The sequence below is a fragment of the Bos indicus x Bos taurus genome, chromosome 3 (assembly GCF_003369695.1).
Source record: "Bos indicus x Bos taurus breed Angus x Brahman F1 hybrid chromosome 3, Bos_hybrid_MaternalHap_v2.0, whole genome shotgun sequence".
NCBI lineage: Eukaryota > Metazoa > Chordata > Mammalia > Artiodactyla > Bovidae > Bos > Bos indicus x Bos taurus.
In genome coordinates this window covers 111,560,782-111,571,622 of record NC_040078.1, presented here as the reverse complement: position 1 = coordinate 111,571,622, position 10,841 = coordinate 111,560,782, and positions in this window count along the sequence as shown.

Here is a 10,841-nt window from a genome sequence, read left to right as displayed (position 1 = left end):
GAATCTTCCCAACCCAGGGATCGAACCTGGGTCTCCCGCATTGCAGGCAGACGTTTTACCATCTGAGCCACCAGGGAAGCTGTTGCTGTGATAAATAACATCAATTAATTTTCTTCCTGACAGTTTTTAAAATTAATTTATTTATCTTAAATGAAACAAAGATGAATATTTTTAATGATGAAAGGTATGATCTACAAAGAAGATAGACATCATAAACCATTAGATACCTTAACTTACAAAGATACATTAAGCAAAAAACAGAAGGAATATAAGGGAAAAAAATGTATAATCTTAGTGAGACATATTAACATTTCTCTGAGAATATTTTATCAAGTGTAGAAAAAATAATAGGAGCATCTTGAATCATGTCACTAATAATTTAAATATAATAGATTTATAATTAATTTACATTAATCATATCCTACATAAGTATATTTAAAAATTTGTATCTCATACATTGTTATTAGACATCCATAAGACATTTAGAAAAACTGGCAAAAAGATAAACATTACCAAATTTCAAAAAGTAGAATTTTTTGTGTGTGTGTGTGACTCAGTTATACATATACACATATATTACAGATAGTTTTAATAGCATTTATCACTAGTTGAACACGCACACTTTCGTGTTCTTTTTTTTTTTAATTCTCTGTTATCTCCAACAAACTGTAAACTTGAGCACTTAGTTTATTTTATATTCAATAAGTGTTAGTTGGTGAATGAATGACTCCCACTTTTATTTATATACATCGATGGAGAAGCTATGGGGAGGATGGCAGTGCACTGGGCTCCAGGTGCAGAATAGAGATGAAAAAACAACTGAGGGAAGAGATGCCATGATATCTGCTCCTCCCTAGCTCCAGATGCTAAGTTTAAGCCTCACTGGTTAAAGGGCTAAAGCCAAAAGCTGATTGAGTTGTTTTCTTAAGAGATATCATGGACTCGAGGAACAAGCAGAAGTGCTTTGGGCCCAGGAGACAGAGTGTGACAGAGTTGTAAAGACGACTATGATCATGTTTTATAAATGTTGTAATCCAGCAGGTGGGAGCTTGGCGTTATGGTAATTCAAGCATTAAAAGTGACCTCCTTTGCATCTGCAGTCTGCATCTGAGGTATATACAATGCACAAAAGAATCAGAGCTCTGTTAGATATGCCTTAAAATATGTCTAGATATTTTTTTTTTAATCCAACCTGTTTCCCTTCAGAGAAACTCTGAAGTGGGTTGTCATTTCCTTCTCCAATGCATGAAAGTGAAAAGTGAAAGTAAAGTTGCTCAGTCGTGTCCGACTCCTAGCGACCCCATGGACTGCAGCCTTCCAGGCTCCTCCATCCATGTGGAGAGAGGAGACTGGTAAGCTGCCATCTCTGGGGTCACACAGAGTCGGACACGACTCTCTCCACAGGATTCTCCAGGCAAGAATACTGGAATGGGTTGCTGTGTCCTTCTCCACCTATAGTCCCTAGAAACCTTAGTTCCATTTGGCTGGTTTCACAGTTTCAGATGTATCAGCCAGAAGCTTCCAACTGTCTAGAAGATCCCGTTCCTGAATCCTATGTTCAGAAGACCTGAACTCCTACACCCCAGAGCCCTTGCAATCCACAAGGAGTTCTCCAAAAAGCCTGTTTTCTTCCTCTCTACTCATAATTTGGCCAATTTCACAAAATTCATCATCTAAACCCTTTCTGCTTGTAACAACTTTTACTCTTTGTTTTTAGAAAATCTTCAACTTGTAGGCTGGAAGCATTCTTGTTCTGATTCTTGTTCCACGTTTCTACCCACAGCTGCCTGTAGTGAACACCTATGGGCTTCTCCACCCTCCACCCACAATATCTACGGGGCTTCCCAGGTGGCGCTAGTGGCAAAGAACCCGCCTGCCAATGCAGAAGACATTAAGAGATGTGGGTTCGATCCCTGGGTCAGGACGATCCCCTGGAGGAGGAAATGGTAACCCACACCAGTATTCTTGCCTGGAGAGTGCCCTGGACAGAGGATCCTGGTGTGCTAAAGTCCACGGGGTCGCAAAGAGTTGGATATGACTGAAGCCTTAGCATGCAGTATCTATTGACTCATCTTCTGATTAAACAAAAAGAATCTTGGGTTTCCTTCGGGGAGTTACTTTTTCTCTACTAAGTTCTAAGAGTTTGGGAGGAGCTGAGCCTCACCAGCTCTCAGGGTAAGCTCTAATCACTTTAAACCAATCAGTGTATTGTATAATTTTAGGCACTGGGATTGATCAAGTATGATCAAATGGCCTAACTGGACCAAAAGGAATCAGACCCTGGACTTGGTATACACTGTTGAAAGAGGAGCTCTCTCTTCCTTCCAGGTTTACATTGCAGCAGATGAAAGATCTGATGCAATTGTAGCTTCTCATGCCTGGAAGGAGAAACCTGTCAATGACAACATCAAGGAGAGCCAGGCTGAGCTGAGACGCTGAGCAAACTGGGTCCTGGTGACACTGTCGCTGCCTAAAGCCGTGCCTTAATCCTACTCCAAGAATTTTCAGTGTTGTGATCCACTAAATTCCCTTTCAGATTAACTCATGCTAGAAGGGGATTTTCTGTGATTTGCAACCCTCAAAATCCTGAACACACCATTCACATTGTTTTTAAGCATTTTCGGAAAATGAGTTCCTACTTGCTTTATTCTCTGTTGTGTGCTGGCATTGGTGCTGACCACGGGCGTGTGGTCCTTGACTCTGATTTTCCCACTGACCTTAAATTTATAGCCCTTTGATGGGCTCGATTTTGGTGTCCTTTCGTGGAAATGCCTGGTATTAATTCCACAATCCCACAGCCCACCCACAACGCTGTCTCCTGGGTTACCGACACTATCTTAAGCCATACTCCAGATTTTGGTTTCCAACCTGGTACAGCCTACATTCCTTTTCTGGAACAAATTTCATTCAGGTTATTAAAATTCTTTCAGAACTATGTACAGGAATAATTTCACTCCATTCAACACTTATACTGATTTCTGTGTGGTCAGAGGAGGCAAACGACCCCAAGCAACTTTTTCCAGAAGGACCCCAAGAGAAAAGAAGAGAGGACCAGCATGCATGTTCCAATAGGATGCTTGGACTTCATTTAGGAGATGTGATGGGGATTGCCCAGGAGTCACTTTCATCAGTTTCATCTCAACTTCTAATATTAGCTGAAAATCTGTATGTTCACATATGCTGATAAACTCAATGAATTATCACAAAGCCAGCATATTGTGGTGTCTGTTCCTGCTGCATAGACTCTCAAGTTCTTGAAAGTATCTGGAAGCAGAGGTGCCACTGAGGAACTAGCACTTCATCCTTTTGGATTATCCTGTAAGACAGAAAGAACAGTGACATATTTCTTGCTTTATAGATGAAAGTAGCAGAGGCTGAGAATCATGAGAGTACAGTACATGTCAGAGCCTGAAGGGCCTAAAATTAGCTAAGCTTGCTTTTTCAATATACAGATCAAGGATCCAAGGTCCAGAGACTTGCCCACAGTCACACAATCACACAGTCAGTTGGTGACAGAGTCAGGATGAAGATTTGCTTCCAAAGCAGTGCTCTTTTGGTCATGGGCTTCCCTCATAGCTCAGTTGCTAAAGAATCTGCCTGCAGTGCAGGAGACCCTGGTTCAATTCCTGGGTCAGGAAGATCCACTGGAGAAGAGACAGGCTACCCACGCCAGTATTCTTGGGCTTCCCTGTGGCTAAGCTGGTAAAGAATCCACCTGCAAGGTGGGAGACCTGGGTTTGATCCCTGGGCTGGGAAAATCCCCTGAAGAAGGGAAAGGCTACCCACTCCAGTATTCCGGCAGGAAGAATTGCAAGGTCTGTATAGTCCATGGGGTCACAAAGTGACAGACACAACTGAGCGACTTCCACTTTCACTTTTGGTCATATCCCTCTGTGTGCTTTATAATTAGCAGTGGAATTGAAGGCAGGAGGAGAGGGGGACGACAGAGGACGAGATGGTTGGATGGCATCACTGACTCGATGGACATGAGTTTGAGCAAGCTTCAGGAGTTGGTGATGGTCAGGGAAGCCTGGAGTGCTGCAGTCCATGGGGTCACAAAGAGTCAGACACAACTGAGTGACTGAACTGAACTGAGAATTTCTTCAGGGTCCTGCATGGACATCTGACTTCTAAGGACATATTGCTTTCAGGAGAAGTTCAAATTTAGTCCTTCATAAGGAAGTACATCTGTTAGCTATTTTAAGGTAAAAAACTACCTTAAACTTAGTGACTTTAAACAGCAGTCATTTGTTGTTATTCACAAGCCCATTAATTGGCTAGACAACTCTCCTGATCTGGGCTGGGTCAGGCCGCTTGCTACAGTATTCCCTGATGTATCTGCTGTCTGGTGGGGACTGACCTGTCTAGAAGGGGCTCAGCTAGCATGGTTTATCTCTGCCTTCTATGGTCTTTGATTCTTCATCAAGAAAACCTGAGCTTTCTTGATGCTGGGCAAGTTTTTAAGAGAAAGAATGGGAGTGTTCAAGGCTTCCTGAGATGTAGGCTTGGGACTGGTGCTTTTTCACTTTCATCCCATTCTGTTGGCTAAAGCAATTCATAAGACCAGCCCAGATTCCTGGGATGAGGAAAGAGACTCTACTTCTAGACGGGAAAAGTGCAAACTCACATTTCAATAGGCAAGGGCATAAGAAGGAAAATAATTGTGGATTTTCAAACAGCCTACCCCAGGAGATATGATTGCCTTTTCTTTCCAAAAAGGACCTAAACCATCCTAGTTCTTGGCATAAATATTGCAGGAGTTTGATGCATACATATTTTGCCACCTCACTATTCATGGGAGTATGTGTGGATGAGCTTATGATGTATGTGTGTCTCTAGGGCAATGTATGTGCGTGTACATGTGAATTTGTGTTCTTTGGGCCTTTTGAGATGCAGCAGCAGCAAGGACACATTGCAAAGACAGTTCATTTCAGGACCAAGGAGAGCAGCCTAAACTGTGTGAGCAGATGATGGCAGGCCCCCAGCAGAGCCCATCTCAAGTGTCAGAACATAAATCAGACTTTGTTTCCGGTAGCAACAGCACACTGGGTGATACCGTTTTCATTTTGTGACACCAGAAAACACTCAATTCAGGATGGTTGAGGCATTCAGAAGGGTTGAGGCAAGAATAAAAGAGGTTACTGGCAGTACACACACACACACACACAGACATGAACACACGTGCGCACTTCCTCAAAAACCAGAAAACCTTCTCAAACACACTAGGGAAGGAAGATCGCTTCATGTGCAGCCACCTTCAAGAAGTCTTGACCCTCAGGAATAAAACCCTTTCAGCCCCACCCCATAGGTTCTGAGGGATCATGGCTACCACCACTCTCAACATTCCAGTAAGTTATAACTTATTCTAGCTTTATGGTCTTAGGGTGGACAAAGTTCATGTCTTCTAGCTCAGTGACACTGAGGTTACAGGCTTACCCACAACTAACATCTTGAGGGGCTTCAAGGTGGCTCAGTGGTAAAGAACCCACCTGCCAATTCAGGAGACGCAGGAGAAATGGGTTCAAATCTTGGGTTGAGAAGATCCCCTGGAGTAAGAAATTGCAACCCACTCCAGTATTCTTGCCTGAAAAATTCCATGGACAGATGAGACTGCCGGGCTGTAGTCCATAGGGTCCCAGAGACTGAGCACACACAATATTTACCAAATAGCCACTTGAGTACCAGACACTTGTCTAGGTGATGGGTATATAAAGTAAAAATAACAGTCATGGCACCTGCCCTTAAATTCTCATGGTATGGTAGGAAAGTAGACAATAAACAAGAAAATATTCCAATAAATAAATAAATATGCAAGATTGCAATAAATGATATGAAGGGAAACAGCGGGAGAAAATAAGAAGGGTGACGCTGCAGCTGAGAGCTAGATAGTGAAAAGGGTCCAGCGATGTGTAGGGAGGAGGAGTGGGCCTTTCTAAGCAGAGGAAGCAGCAGGTGCAGAGGTCCTGAGGCAAGAAAAGCGGTGGTGCGTAAGCACCTGAAAGCAGTTCAGTGGAACTGAAGTCTAGTGAGTAGACGAGAGGAACTCAAGAAGAGTGTAGAAACAGCAGAGGTCAAACTGTACACATCTAGTAGGCTATGTTGTGAAGTTGGTAAGAACAATAGTAAAATAATGAAGTGTTTTCTCAGATCTTAGGAAATTCAGACATGTCCACCTTCATCTCCTGTTGGGAATTCCTGGGTTAAGAAATGCTGTAGGAAACCAAGAGGGAAACACCTCCAGTCCATATCTTGTGCCCTAAGTGAACAGCTTTGCAGGTCAACTTCCTTATCCTCTGGGCCACCCAGACACAGGTCCACAGGACCCAGTCTTCATGGACCATGCTCCACAACCTTGAACTGCATGTTGCTCCCCTTCCAGGCCTTGGGGGCTCTTTTTCTCTCCTGAGACTTCTATTCTTCTCATGCACTGATAGCACAGAATGTGCTGCTCTGCCCTACCACAGCCTTAGCCAGTCCTGTGCACGTTCTCACGTATTCCTGCCTGGTTCCTAGAGTATATTCTGGATTGTTCCCACTCCCTTACTTGGAGGCAGAGTTTAGTTCTCTGCCCTTGAACCTGGCAGTCCTGTGACTCATTTGTAATCAATAGAGTACAGTGGAAGTGACAATGATTTCTGAGCCTCTACCTTAGAAAGCGGTGTAGCTTTTTCTTTTTAGCTGACACTGTTTTGAAGCTCTGAATTGCTGGAGAGGCCATTGTAAGCACTCCGAGGAGCAGTCCCGCTGTGTCCGTAGCCAACAGCCAGCACTGACTACCAGCCACGGGGCAAGCATCATGGATGTCCAGCTCTGTTGAGAATTCAGTGGCCCCAGATGACATCTGGCTGTGATCAAAGGAGAGCCTCCAGACAGATCTGCTCAACCTTGCTTTCCCACAAATTCAAAAGCGATTGTTTTAAACTGATACACTTGGGATAGTTTGTTACAAACCAACAGTAATCAAAGCAACAGATACTGGTATGGCCCTGATCTACAGTTGAGGAGTCTGAAATCAAGGTCAAAGAGCTGACAAGGACTGGAATCTTGGGTCCATCACACCACTTGGCCTGTGCGGTCAACCTGTGTGCTATCATTGTCCATCTATTAAGCAATCATCTGTGCAACCTGGTTATAAGGATGCTTACCAAGTTTCCTAACTTGTGGACCCATTCAGGGACGGATTCCAAGGCCAAGAGCTCCTGTTCTGGGCACATATTGAATATTAACTTTGGGGATTGCCCTCTGGCCCCCAAAGTGGACCCCACATGCCATGGATGGTCTATGTACTATACCCAACCTCTCCTGTAACTAGCAGGGCTGGTCTCTTCTCCTTTCAGAAGGCAGCATGAACTGCTGGCTAAGAAAATGGACTGGTTCTGCTATTAATTGCTGTATGACCCTAGAATGAACACTTTCCCCACCTCTCTGAGACTCAGGTTTCTCAGCCAGAAAATGGAATGACGATATTGTTAATTATTAGAGAAAGGCAGATCAAAACTATATGAGTAAGAGTATCACTTCTCACCAGTCAGAATGGCCATCATTAAAAAAGTCTAAAAATAACAAATGCTAAGGAGGATTTGGAGAAAGGGAACTCTTTCTCACTGTTAATGGGAATGTAAATTGCAACCACTATGGAGAACAGTATGGAGGTCCTTAAAAAAACTAAAAATAGAGTTACCATATGATCCAGTAATCCTATTTCTGGGCATATATCCAGAGAAAACTCTAATTAAAAAGATACATGTACCCCAATGTTCATAACAGCACTATTTCATAGCCAAGACATGGAAGCAACCTAAATGCCCATTGACAGATGAATGGATAAAGAAGATGTGGTATATGTATTACTCAGCCATAAAACAGGATGAAATAATGACATCTGCAGCAACATGAATGGACCTACAGATTATCAAACTAAGTGAAGTAAGTCAGACAGAGAAAGACAAATGTCATATGATATCACTTATTTGTATGATCTTTTAAAAAGTGATACAAATGAACTTATTTACAAAACAGAAAGACTTGCAGACATAGAAAACACACTTATGGTTACCAAAAGTAACAGCGAAGGGAGCAGGGTTGAAGAGATAAATTAGGAGTCTGGGATGAACATATACACACTACTATACATGAGATCGGAGAAGGCAATGGCACCCCACTCCAGTACTCCTGCCTGGAAAATCCCATGGGCAGAGGAGCCTGGTGGACTGCAGTCCATGAGGTCACTAAGAGTCGGACACGACTGAGCGCCTTCACTTTCACTTTTCACTTTCATGCATTGGAGAAGGAAATGGCAACCCACTCCAGTGTTCTTGCCTGGAGAATCCCAGGGACCGGGGAGCCTGATGGGCAGCCATCTATGGGTCACACAGAGTCAGACACGACTGAAGCGACTTAGCAGCAGCAGCATACATAAGATTGGTAAACAACAAGGGCCTACTGTATAGCACAGGGAACCATATTCATTATTTTCTAACAGCCTATATTGGAAAAGAATCTGATAAATCATATATCTGAATCCCTTTGCTGTGCCCTTGAAACTAACACAACATTGTAAATTAACTTATACTTCAATCAAAGAATAAAAAGAAAATGAATAGATAGATAGGATCTGATTCATAAAGGATGCTTGAAGTGTTAAATGAAATAGTGTATATACCTGTCACATTTCTTGGGATTTGATATGCTTCGTTTAAATATTCCTCCAGGCTAGAGACAGATACCCATTGAGCATGGTGGAAAAAACAAGTCCCCCTCCCCACTCCTACTACTTCATGGAGCCTCTCTAACAGTACTTAATTCACCCTGTTGTCCTCACAAAAGCAGTGATTAAAAGTATAGCATCTTCCCCAAGTGGTAAAAAAAACATCCAGAGTGAAGGAAGGGTCTTGGCACAGGGTCCCACCTCCTTATTTCTTCACCTGAACACAGGATTGCCTTAACCAAATGATTGAGAATTTGGGTACCCAACTTCCCTGGCTCTCAGTCTCCTCAGATAAAGGACGGAAATGATATTGATGACCTCATGGCGGATGTGAGCAGTCAGTGAGATGATGAACGTCTGGGACCTGGAACACAGAGCTTGGAGAAGAATAATATTCCTCACCCTCCCTCTCTACTCTTCCTGGGCCACTGTCTAAAGCTCAGCCAAGTATGACACCTCTCACTCCCTTCTCTCACTGTTGCCAGAAAACTGCAGGCTTGTGGCAAGGGCTTCGAGGGGCTGAATTCTTTCTATAGAAACTCAAGCTAAGCTGGGGGCACTCTCCTGCTCCATCCTTTCTGAGGTACTCAGAGAGCCCCCTTCCCCTGGGGGACAGGAAGATCAGCATGTGGACATGGACTTTGGGAAGTGCATGAGAAAGGAAATGGATGGGAGCACCTTGCGTTCATGGGAAGAGCTACTGTCTTTGAGAGTCTTTCCTTTTTTATCCATCTCTCCTTGGCAATGGCACCGAACTTCAGTTTCTTCATCTGTAAAAATGGAGACTATAGCATACCTGTCTTGCCAGTACTGCAAGCTTATTGTGAGGCTTGCAAAAAAGAAGCGAGTATGACAGTCTCTGCTGATGCCCATTATTGCTGTTAGTCTCGGGCAGGAAGCTAGTCTGCTTATACGAAACTAAGACAGCATCTGCAGGAGTCCTCAGAGAGACACTTAGTTCTGTGCACTGGGTACCACTTCCATTTTCCTAGAGGGGAGTAGACTTTTTGGAGGATTCTCAAATTTCTTGCCTCTGGGAATGGCAGCATCCTAGCCAGCTCTGTAGAAGTGAGTTGAGACTCACCTTCTAGCTCACTGTCCACCTGCAATCATCACAGGTCTAATGGATTAAATGAGAATAATCAGTAATTACAGAGCATTTGCAATGTACCAGCAGTGGTTCAAGTGCTTTACATGGATGAACTCATTTCATTCATATAACAACTACAATGAGGTAATTGCTTTTATTATCCTTAGCTTACAGATGAAGAAAGTCAGGTGCAGGGAAGTTAAGTAACTTGTCCAGGATCACACAGCTGGTAAGGAATCTAGGCAGGCTTTGAATCCCGGAGGTTGATTCCAGAGCCTTTGCACGTAACCACTGCACTAATGCTCTCCCCCCATACCTGCTATTATCTTGCCAAGGTCCCTGCAGCATCTCTTAGGTGGTATAACTGCTCTGGTCTTCCCCATCTGTAAACCATCCCCACATAGCTACCAAAGAACTCTTTCCAAAAGACAGTTCTGATCACATCACACTTGGCCAGAGCCTTTCAAGGACTCCCCCTTTCTCCACTGGATGGAGTCCAGGCTTCCCCAGCAGGCCCATAAATCCCTGCATGGTCTGGCTCCCAACTGCTTAGCTTCAGCTTGCTTCTCACTGAACCCTGTTCATCCTATACTCAGGGACACCGGAGTATTCTCTGCTTTCTCATCCTGCAACATTGTGGTGTACTCATTCCTTATTCCTCCTGAAATGCCTTATCATCCCCGGAAAACTCCTACTCATCCAACCCATATACGAAGCCCTCCCTCCCAGAGCCCTCACCTCTGCTCTCTGCACATTCTGGGCTTGTTCCCACAGTGTCGTTGCCTTGGAATGCAACAATTTGTCTGCAGCTCTATCTGTCCCAACAGCCCTTGAGTTCCTGGAGACAGGATCCTCATCAGCTCCTCCACATCTCCCACAAGGCCAGTACAATAAGGCATTAACAAACAAGTGTTAAAAAGTACTTTTAGGTGTGAAAAACTGTTATTATGCTGGCATAATACAAGTAACAATGACCTCAGGACTTCAGCCTAACACCTTGGCTTCCTACAAGAACACAGCAGCCTCGGCAACACTGACTGTGTC